Here is an 11,560-nt window from a genome sequence, read left to right on the forward strand (position 1 = left end):
GTTTGAGTCCTGGTTGTGGCCAGTACACTTCCAGTAAGCAGTCCTTGGGCACAACTTCCTACCACACCAAATGCCTACCAAGTTGAGAGGGCTATGGAGGCTGCCATATTTATTTCCTTTTAAACAGTACCAGTTACCCTGCAGGCCTCCTGATCCTCTGCCTCTAATACTTTTAGCCATACACCCTGAATAAGCAGGCAGCAGATCAGGTTCTCTGACTCAAGATCAACCGAGCTGCCAAGCAGCTGACATTGTTTACAAGAAAATATCCCTCTCACCTCGGGTCCACTTTAATGCCTCGTACACACATACAACAGTGTGAAGCCGAGGCTGTACACACGTTGCTAGTCTCCAGTGATGCGTTCTGTAGCTATGGAGTGGCAAACAAGGAGCATCACAAAGCAGGCAGGGTGATTGAGGTGGAGTCAATGCACCAGAGTTGATACCAAGCCAACAGTAAATGGTTTAGAACACAGGAATTTCCAGAGTTGTCATGTCTACCTGTTCAGCGCTTAAAGGGAACCGGAGGTGTGAGGCCTATGAAGGCTGCCATATTTATATTCCTTTTATACAATACCAGTTGCCTGGCAGTCCTGCTGATCTTTCTGGTCAGTAGAGTATTTAATCACACACATGAAACAAGCAAGCAGCTAATCTTGTCAGATGTGTCATAGACATCTGATATGCATGTTTGTTCAGGGTCTATGGCTTAAAGTATTAGAGGGAAAGTGTCAGCCAGGCAATGTGCATTATTTAAAAGGAAATAAACATGTCAGCCTCCATATCCCTCTCACCTCGGCTTCCCTTTACATAAGAGTCTTCACAAATCAAGAAGTAGAATTTCAGACCCCTTTCAGTCTCTAGGTTTCCTGCAATGACCAACTGAAGAAAAGGAAAGCATACAAGCTGTGGAGATATTCTAATATTCTGCACACTTTATCACTGACCACTTCCTGCCAGTAATTTAGGAGGGCATTTTATGGTCAACTCCAGAACTCAGCAAGAATAGCTGCGTAATAAGTTCTGCTAAAATACTTAGGAAACCGTTGGGTATACCTAATTGCTCTAGCAAGGGTTTTTCTTCTTCTAATGGGAAAGTGGCTTTACACTTACAGTACCATTTTATTACTTACATATTCCGTTCACTTGAGAATGAGGGATATAACTGTAAATTACTGCTTGTTTTACTGCAGTTTTGCTTCATTATTTTTAAAACAGAAAATGCCAGTGGCGTTAAACAAGAAATTAAGGGACACATTCAGGCTTTAGAAAGGAAAATACAGTATTGAAAAATAAATGGCTGAGAGAAAGCAATTACACTACGCAAGCATGAACCAGATTGATTTGACATACAGGGGCAATGCTTAATTAAATGATCTTTCCAATCATGATCCCGTTTCCTTTCAAGAGTCCCCATTTCATCAAAAATAGGGAGAAGAGTCAATGAAACTGCCATTTCCACAGCTCACAGCAAACATCTAGCAAATAATGGTTACCCCGCAAATCAACAGCAGCAATGGAAATGTGATAACGGAAACATGAAAAAAGTGGTATGTAAACCATTTAAATGGTTTCACCTTAAAGAGGAGCTGTCAGCCATACTATCTCAGAAAAAAACCTACATATATAAGTAGATAAATACTTGCTCTACTTACATAACCTTTGTATTTCATTATCAATGGTTTGATTTTAGTGTTTTTTCTACAGAAAAAAAAAGAGAAAATCCTTCTTAGCATTTCCCATTTTAATTGTGGCTATTTTGAAGCCAATCCTGATGTAATTTCCTCCCTTACTCTCCTCTGCCTGATTGTGTATGCATTGCCCGCCTTTCACTATAGAAAGTGCATTGTCTCAGCATGAGAAATATTGGCCAATCAGAGAGGAACAGAGGTGTGGGAGGGTAAAACAGGAGGGAAAGAGGCTTCAGCTAATCAGGTTGCATTAGTTAAGTCCGAGGGGGAAGAAGAGTAGCAAAAAAGGACAAACCAGCATGCCCTGCAACTGTACCAAATAAGAGTCAGGTAAACTGGGGAATGATCATTTATCTGTATCACAAAGTGTATCTGTCCACCTCTGGGAATAGTAATTATAGTGGGGAGGCCAAATCAGGTAGGAGGTCCATCTATCCTCCCTTCAAACGTATAGACAATCAACCAATCCCAGTTAGGACTCAACCCTCAATGGATAATCATCCAAAAGTTTTATTGCAGGATACTTGCAGTGGTACAAAGCATAAAAAGCAGCATGACGTTTCGGGTCAAGGGCCCTTTATCAAATGCTGGCAGCATTTGATAAAGGGCCCTCTTAAACCTGCCGATTAAAGAGAACCAGAGATGAAGCACCCTCATGTATTTCATCATACAAATCAATGAGAACATGACAGTAAACACCTACCATGCTTTTAGTTTCTTTCTTCTCTGCCCAATTACTCTGCTATCAGCTGAGCTAAGAAAGCCCGACTGAGCCAGTCTAAGTTTGACCTGGAATAAGATTAGCTGAGTCCGTCTGCTGTGTGAAGTCATTTCAAGCCCTCCTCCTCCTGGCTCTGCCTTCCTGTTTTGCATTCACAGCATCACGGAGGGCTGTGATGAGAAGGGAGCTGAGAGGAGCAATGCATAGTGCTGCACGAGTATACAGTACATCTAGGCTGACCAGAGGTCTTTTTTTTCCCCCCGACAGGTCCTCCCAGGTTTTTGAAATGTCTCTCTGGTGAAGAGAGCCGAACACAGAGCGAGCCAGAAGAGCCGATGGAAGAGACAGAGAGCCGAACACAGCCAAGCAGGCAAGACTCAGTCCACTGTTTTCCCCAGAGCCTATCAGCTGGGCAGTAGTGTTGTCCGGATCATGAACGATTCTGATCTTTGATCCGGATCTTTTTTGTGAGTCGAATCATCCGGATCATTCGTTCATTGTAATGATCCGGATGATTCGACTCACAAAAAAGATCCGGATCAAAGATCCGAATCGTTCATGATCCGGACAACACTACTGCCCAGCTGATAGACTCTGGGGAAAACACTGGACTGAGTCTTGGCCGCTCAGCTGTGTTCGGCTCTCTGTCTCTTCAATCGGCTCTTCTGGCTCGCTCTGTGTTCGGCTCTCTTCACCCGGGACATTTCAAACACCTGTGAGGACCTGTCGGGGGAAAAAAAGACATCTGGTCAGCCTAAGTACACCGGGTGGCTGTGATGACTGCTGAGAGGAGCAATGAACAGCACTGCGCATGCATCCCCCTAACTAGGCTTGTGCGCTGAGCAGCACGGAAGCGCATCAAGCCTAGATAACGACGATTAGAGCTGCTCATGATCCGGAAGAAGAAGGGTATGAGCTGGCGGCCATCTTTGATTTGTCCCGGGAGAAAAATGTAAAAATAAACGTTATAAGGCACACCAGAGCGGCGAAAATAGTGGTAAGAGGATTTCCCCAACAAAAGCAATTGAATGATATGTTTTTTGTGTGTGTAATGTTTATCTCTGGTTCCCTTTAAGTGGTTACCTGCTCGGTAACCCGTGTTTGTGAATATATAAAAATCACTCATAAATTTCCATTTTTGGAACGGTTCATTACTACACTATATTGGGCTCTTGGTCTTTTGTTTTTGTTTATTCAAGTACGTCAATCAGGAAATTCATTGTTCTGTTGTCTGCAGGTCTTTATCTGTGGCATCACTGTTCTGCTGCAGAATTAAGTTGGCGTGATAGGACGCCTTCCTCATGATAGTGTCATTTTTATAAGAATTCACCTGTCCTTTGCAGCAGTAAGAATACCATTCATTTTGATCAAATAAACATCTCCATTTGTAGATGATGATAAGTAACTTTAGCAGCTAGTTGGGGATAAAAAAAAAAACACGTTGAAAAATGGTGACATCTACAGACTATGTATTGCCACTGCAGACAGTTAATGCCTGGAAAACCATGTACAAAGTTAAGTGAAAAGTATATGGAGGCTGCCATATTTATTTCCTTTTAAATAATATCAGTTGCCTGGCAGCCCTGCTGATCTATTTGGCTGCAGTAGTGTCTGAATCACACCAGAAACAAGCATGCAGCTAATCTTGTCAGATCTGACAACAATGTCAGTAACACCCGATTTGCTGCATGCTTGTTCAGGGTCTATGGCTGAAAGTATTAGAGGCAGAGGATCAGTAGGATAGCCAGGCAACTGGTATTGCTTTAAAATAAATAAATATGCAATCCCTCTAACTTCCGGTGTCCTTTAATTTAAAGTGCATTCACCAAACCACTTCTCCCTAGGTTGGTTCAATTAGAAAAGCTTTTTGTACAACTGGACTTTTTTAGAAGATGCATTCTCAAGCGTGTGCAAAACTAAAAAATCACTGGCACAGTTCAGTACTTGATTTTAAGGTTGTGGTCTTTATTGTATCTTAAAAAAAAACAAAAAAAAAAAACTGCACAGCTCCACTTCCCTGTTGAGATGAAGCCGCAGAGCAATCCAATTCTCTTACAGCTCTCAGCACAAAGGTTAGTAATCTGAAGAATGAAGGATTAGCAGCAGTTCACCACTTCATCTCGAAGAGCTGGTGCACACCAAGCGGCTGGGGCTACGCATGACGCGGCTGCACGTGATGTAAATAGGAAGTAGGAGGGCAGGAAGATGGAAAATCCGGCGTATAGCGGCAGAGGGGGCGGCGGCGGCTTTCCATGAGTGGCACCGCTGAGCAGATGGCGGCAGGAGAGGGGGACAATGCCACTAATGCTATTCTTTTTTCCCCCTTCACAGGAGCGGAGGCCCTGGCGGCGGAGGTGGCATACAAGAACTGCGTCTGAGGAGGTGAAGAGGATTGCGGCTGAAGCGAGGGGAAGAGGAGCATGGCGGCAAGATGGGTAAGCGCTTCCCTGCGCACTCTGCAACTTTTTTTTTGTGCATTTGACATATAAGACGCACGCAATCCCCCCACCGTTTTGGGGAAGAAAAAGTGCGTCTTATATGCCGAAAAATACGGTAGTTTTTCACAACTTATACTAGTGTAATGCACAAATCTATGCATCTGTGAAATACTAAATTTAAATTAAATAAATCAGACCATAAAAAGCACTTTTTCTCCCCCAAAAGTGGGAAGAAAATGTCATAAATAATACAATTCGGACTGGTACCAAAGTGTCCCCCATATCACTATTGCAGCGGCATCTGCAAAATTCTCCCCACCCAACCACCTCCTGATCACCACGATCTCCTGATCCAGGCCGGGTCGGAGGAAGATTGGAATCTGCCGGGTAGACAATGAGGAGGCATGCTTTCTAGCTGGAGCAAAGTGGTATGAAGCGTAGAAGAGCATATCCAGAGCAGCGTAGCAGGAAGAACCACTGCACCGCATGCTCATGCTCCTATAACTTCCTGCCCCCCTCAATGCCAGATATGAGGGCTACAATGCCCCTCTTTGATTGGCTACCTGGCACTGCATTTCATGGGGATTGGTGAAGATGGGTCTACTAGGTCCCACCCTCCCAGCTATTGGAGCAAGTAGTAATGGAAACATTCATGGTGTGGCAATATGTGACAAATATCAATAACCATGAATTTATGCAAGTACTCAAAATAATTTTGATAGTACTTTTCACCAACTTTTTGGTACTTTTTCACCAACATTTTGGTACTTTTTCAGTTGCAAAGGAATTAAAAATTATCTAAATAGAAGATAAAAATTATTGCATATGGTCCCTGGACCCATATGCAATTAACTTCTGAGTTTTCACCTAGGAATCTAATGACATTTATTTATGTTTGCAAAAGAATGTTTCTCCTTTGAATGTCCAATGTATATAAGCTGTATGTTCTTACATCTTGTCAGTATACAAGTCTGAAGAAGGCTTATTAGTCAAAAGTTTACTTTTTTTTAACCTATAAGTTACCCAATAAATGGTATCATCGGGATTAAAAATTTGTTGATATTGATGAAATTTGAGGACCACCCAAAACCGTTGCTGATTTATTTTATTGCCTAAGCTCAATAAAAGTTAAGTGCTGCAACCCTTGGATTTATTTAGATATCTAGATCTCCTCCTCAGGCATTTAATCACTGAGACAAGGACGCGTAATGATAAAATAAAAGGACTGAAATTGCAAAATCTACTTTTTGTAAGACAGAAATACTGGATTCCCACAGAACCCAACTTAGTTGAAAACATTGTGGAAACTTGGGACCCTGTCTAAACAAAGTGAGAAAATTCTACAAGTTTTTGAGAAGTGAACAATAAAAATATGTTTAACTATTATAATGTTCAATAGAAAGCAGGTTTAACTAAAGATGCTATATTGAAGATGACATCAGAGAGAAGAGATTTGTTAGGGAACTAAAAAGGAGAAAAAAAATATATGCATGTCGTAGACTGTGTTTGTCATGATTGTTTACAAAGAAGACTCTGAGGATGGTCTAGGGCAGGGGGTCAAACTCAAACACAAAGTGGGCCGAAATTGTACACTGGGACCTAGTCGCGGGCCAAATTTGTACACTGGGGCCTAGTCGTGAGCTCAATGTCTAGTGGCCACCTCCCTCCCTCATAAAGTTCCCTGGTGTCTAATGCCCCCCCCCCTATACAGTTCCCTGGTTCCTAGAGGCATCTACCCTCCACTATACAGTTCCCTGGTGTCTAGAAGCCTCCACCCTCCCCTATACAGTTCCCTGGCATCTAGAGGCCTCCACCCTCCCCTCTACAGTTCCCTGGTGTCTAGTGCTTTCCCCCTACTCCCCTATATAGCTTCATTGGTGGTCTAGAGTGGGCCAAGCATAATGCAAAGTGGGTAAACCACTTGAGGGCCAAATTTAATGGCTCAGAGGGCCAGATTTGGCCTGCGGGCCGGAGTTTGACATGTGTGGTCTAGGGGAAGAGAAGAAGATTGTACTGGGTAAAAGAAACAATGATTCATTTCTAAAGAATACTGCAGATAAGCTCGAAACAGGACTCAAAAAGACCTCCTGGAAGATGAGGAAGCTCAAGGAGAAGAACTGAGTATATGGGTAAGGACTCTGTTCAAGGAGCAGCTCTGGTTCGGCTAAGGCAAGGTCAGTTTTCTCCCCAGTCTCTTTCAGCCGGGTACTCCACCCGGCTAATTTTGGTGAGCACCTGGCTGTCATTAGCTTGAATCCTCCTCCTATGCTGTAAGCAGAATTGTGCCGGCCCTGCATTCCCCTGTAGCGCCCCACACGACCACTTTTTCATGCCACCCGGCTAGAAAAAATTTCTGGGGAGAACACTGAGTGTTGTCCAACCCTAGTCCTCAAAGGCCACATTTGTGACACAGCTAAAATTAAGTGATGGGACTGAGTCACGAAAGGTGTGGTTCATCAAGTAGAACAAATTTCCCTTTCTCCGTCCATCCTAAACACTGGCATTGATATGGACCTTGAGGAATATTGGACACAGAGCTGTGGAATTGGTACAAAAATCACCCGACTAATTCAAACTCCTCAGATTATGACTCCGACACCATGCCCTGGCAGGGCTATGGAGTGAATACAAAAATCATCTGACTCCTCAGTTATGAAACCACCAACCCCGACTGCAACTCCAGATACCCAAAGATTGCTCCGACTGATTCCTCAACTCCAACGCCACAGCCCTGGTTGGACAGCCCTGAGCTAAGGGAAACCCCAAGCAACGTACAGGCAATTTGGTTTGGGGGGGGGGGGGTAGGCTTGGAAATGGTTAAAAACTAAATAAAAAAATGTTTTAAATGTTCTTAAATTCTTTAACCCTGACAGATTATTTTGACAATAATAACACTCATTTTTGTAGCATTGCTCTGACATACAAAGAGTTTCCTATAAAAGTTCTCGATGTTCAATACAAAAGCAGCAGTTTTTTATCCCACATTCAGATATGTGCCAAGTCTGCAGTCTACATTCATTTATCTGTTGGTAGAGAGTGTCCTGACAATGCTTTATGGCCACAGACTTCATTCTGACAAACATTAAAGAAGAAATAAGAAGGGGAGCATCATAAGCTGATTAAAACCTGTAAATTTTATTTCTTTCCGTTGCTTTTTATTCTTATTCTCTACAATGGTGCTCAACGCTATGTTTTTAAATCTTACCCTTTTACAACCAATATAACCTGGCTGAAATGAAAAGGAAGCCAAGTGAAGAGGTAAAACAGAAAGATTGAAAATGCCAAGCTAGCTATGAAAGCAGAATTTAGGAAGGTCTAAGGCAGCACAAAAACAGATGTTTGAATGTGGACTCTAAACTGATTTCACTTAAAGCGGGATAAAACGGATTTCTTAAATTGTATTACCCATAAAGTTACCATGTTTCTTTTTGTGCACAAGTAATATTGCCTGTTTATAAATTACAAGTTCCCAAAATACAGTTTATCTGCTCTGAAAGCCATTGCATTCCATTGCATAGCTGCTGTATTAATATATTATAATGCATTCAGTGATCACTTTTCAACTCTTTCTGCTCAGTTTCGGCAGTTTGCTAAAGTTTACTAAATGTATGCAACAAAGGAATAGAAATAAAAGCTTTCCACTGAATCAAGGAGCTTACCATTGAAGAGCATGGTGCTGTTTTTGACTGTTTGAATGCTGTTCTGATACAATTTTTTTGTGGTAGTAGATTTTATGCTATAAATCTCTTAGAGCAAAAAGGAAATGTTGAGTTTCATATCACTGTCAAATATAAAAGGTAACCACACACAGTACATATGAAGCATTAATCACTTAGAAATCATGGAGCAAATTTCCTTCTTGCAGCTCACCTGAAGTGATTGGAATATGGAAACCGACATGTTTATTTCCTTTTAAACAATGCAAATTGCCCAGCTGTCTTGCCAATCTTCTTTCCCCAATACTTTAGTAATAATTTAGCCATAGGCACTGAACAAGTATGCCAATCAAATGCTTCTGACTGAAGTCTGACTGGATTAGCTGCTTGTTCCAGGTGCGATTTAGACACAACTGATGTCAGAATGATTTGCAGGGCTGCTAGGCAAGTGATATTATTTAAAGGGAAATAAATATGGCATCCTCTATACTCTTCTCTTAATGTATGGTTTAACAAATTTTAATATTGTTCAATTTAAATAAGATACTTGTTTCAAAAGTCTACTACCTCTTTGCTACAAAGTTAAAATGTATGGCACCATTCCAGAGCTGAATCCACACGAGCCAGTCACTACTGACCAATAGGCAACATCTGTGCATAAGTGGGTAACCCACAGCGCAATTTCTTGCAACAATTTTTCGCAATAAATTATTTTCCCACGATATTGCGCAACATTGTTTAATTAAAATTTGTTAAACAATGTTCCACAACACATTCCACCCACGGGGATCATTACTTTTTGAACAACCGCTATGCTGGGTTAAATCACTGGAGATCATTCCTATCTTCATTGACGTTAATGGATTTAGGTGAAATTGTATAAATAATCATTTACACAATTGTTCGCTTAAGACAGCACCGGGGGAACAATCGTTCATCGGCAGAGATCCTAATCCATCTGGCCGTGGGTACTTGGCTTTAGACAAATTGGGAGATTCATAGCTCATGGTGACTCAGAACCACTAGGATATTCCCGCTGCTTGGTGGTGTCGGAGTAGGCATAGCCATTTTATTATTTGGTTTTAATCTTAAAGATTGGCGTGACCGTCAGCCGCCATATTAATCTTTCTATAAATTTCCTTTCAGACAATAATTTGTTTGAAATAGTAACAGAAATTCATAAAGCTGCTTGTAGGAAGTGTCTTATGCAGACAATTCGGGAAATAACAGATTTAAATTGTACTTTGTTCTCTGGTTGAACTCGATGGACGTATATGTCTTTTTTCAACCCAAATAAATTTGTAAAAATGTGCATAAAGAAGAAGGAGTTCACAACAGCCAGCATGCTTCATCGATTTAAGATAAACACATAAGACAGCTTAAAGTGGGCTTAAACTCACAAAACTAAAATTCCAGTAACTACTCTTAGGTACATAAAAACATTTTAAAACATTTCCTGTTCAGAAGGAGGGAGCAGAATCAAGACACAGGCAGTGTCTTGGCAACTATTACATTAGCCAATTAGCAAGAGATAAGCAAACCTGTACTGCTCTCTGCAGTGAAAATAAAAAAAATTTACACACAGGGAATGCTTGCAAATGTTATTATACTTATCTAAAAATAGTTGTTGAAATTTTAGATTTTGGAGTATAATCCCACTTAATAATCACAATTCCATACGTAATGCTTCAAAAACAGTATTCATAAATAAAAATATACACTCCTCTATAGGATAATTAGGAACACCTGTTCAATTTCTCATTAATGCAGTTATCTAATCAACCAATCACATGGCAGTTGTTTCAATGCATTTAGGGGTGTGGTCCTGGTCAAGACAATCTCCTGAACTCCAAACTGAATGTCAGAATGGGAAAGAAAGGTGATTTAAGCAATTTTGAGCGTGGCATGGTTGTTGGTGCCAGATGGGCCGGTCTGAGTATTTCACAATCTGCTTAGTTACTGGGATTTTCACGCACAACCATTTCTAGGGTTTACAAAGAATGGTGTGAAAAGGGAAAAACATCCAGTATGCGGCAGTCCTGTGGGCAAAAAAATGCCTTGTTGATGCTAGAGGTCAGAGGAGAATGGGCCGACTGATTCAAGCTGATAGAAGAGCAACGTTGACTGAAATAACCACTCATTACAACCGAGGTATGCAGCAAAGCATTTGCAAAGCCACAACACGCACAACCTTGAGGCGGATGGGCTACGACAGCAGAAGACCCCACCAGGTACCACTTATCTCCGCTACAAATAGGAAAAAGAGGCTACAATTTGCACAAGCTCACCAAAGATAGTTGTAGACCGGAAAAATGTTGCCTTGTCTGATGAGCCTCGATAGTGTCAGAATTTGGCGTAAACAGAATGAGAACATGGATCCATCATGCCTTGTTACCACTGTGCAGGCTGGTGGTGGTGGTGGTGTAATGGTGTGAGCGATGTTTTCTTGGCACACTTTAGGCCCCTTAGTGCCAATTGGGCACGGTTTAAATGCCACAAGCTGCCTGAGCATTGTTTCTGACCATGTCCATCCCTTGATGACCACCATGTACCCATCCTCTGATGGCTACTTCCAGCAGGATAATGCACCATGTCACAAAGCTCGAATCATTTCAAATTGGTTTCTTGAACATGACAACGAGTTCACTGTACTAAAATGGCCCCCACAGCCACCAGATCTCAACCCAATAGAGCATCTTTGGGATGTGATGGAACAGGAGCTTCGTGCCCTGGATGTGCATCCCACAAATCTCCATCAACTGCAAGATGCTAAAGATGCTATCCTATCAATATGGGCCAACATTTCTAAAGAATGCTTTCAGCACCTTGTTGAATCAATGCCACGTAGAATTAAGGCAGTTCTGAAGGCGAAAGGAGGTTAAACACCGTATAAGTATGGTGCTCCTAATAATCCTTTAGATGAGTGTCCATATCATAATAACATGCATATACAGGACAATCATATATTCTTCATAATAAGGCTGCAATTATAGCGTTGTCTGCTTCACTTGCATCAACTAGAGTCTGCTTCACTGATAACAGGCTCTATACTCA

General features: G+C 41.6%; 1 protein-coding gene across 1 annotated transcript in view; it reads right to left on the reverse strand.

Moving 5' to 3' along the window:
* Positions 1-11,560, reverse strand: part of FER (FER tyrosine kinase) — a 294,362-nt gene that overhangs the window by 169,862 nt on the left and 112,940 nt on the right. The gene's annotated exons all lie outside the window — the stretch shown is intronic.

Source organism: Hyperolius riggenbachi, chromosome 1, assembly GCF_040937935.1.
Source record: "Hyperolius riggenbachi isolate aHypRig1 chromosome 1, aHypRig1.pri, whole genome shotgun sequence".
In the NCBI taxonomy this organism is placed as follows: domain Eukaryota; kingdom Metazoa; phylum Chordata; class Amphibia; order Anura; family Hyperoliidae; genus Hyperolius; species Hyperolius riggenbachi.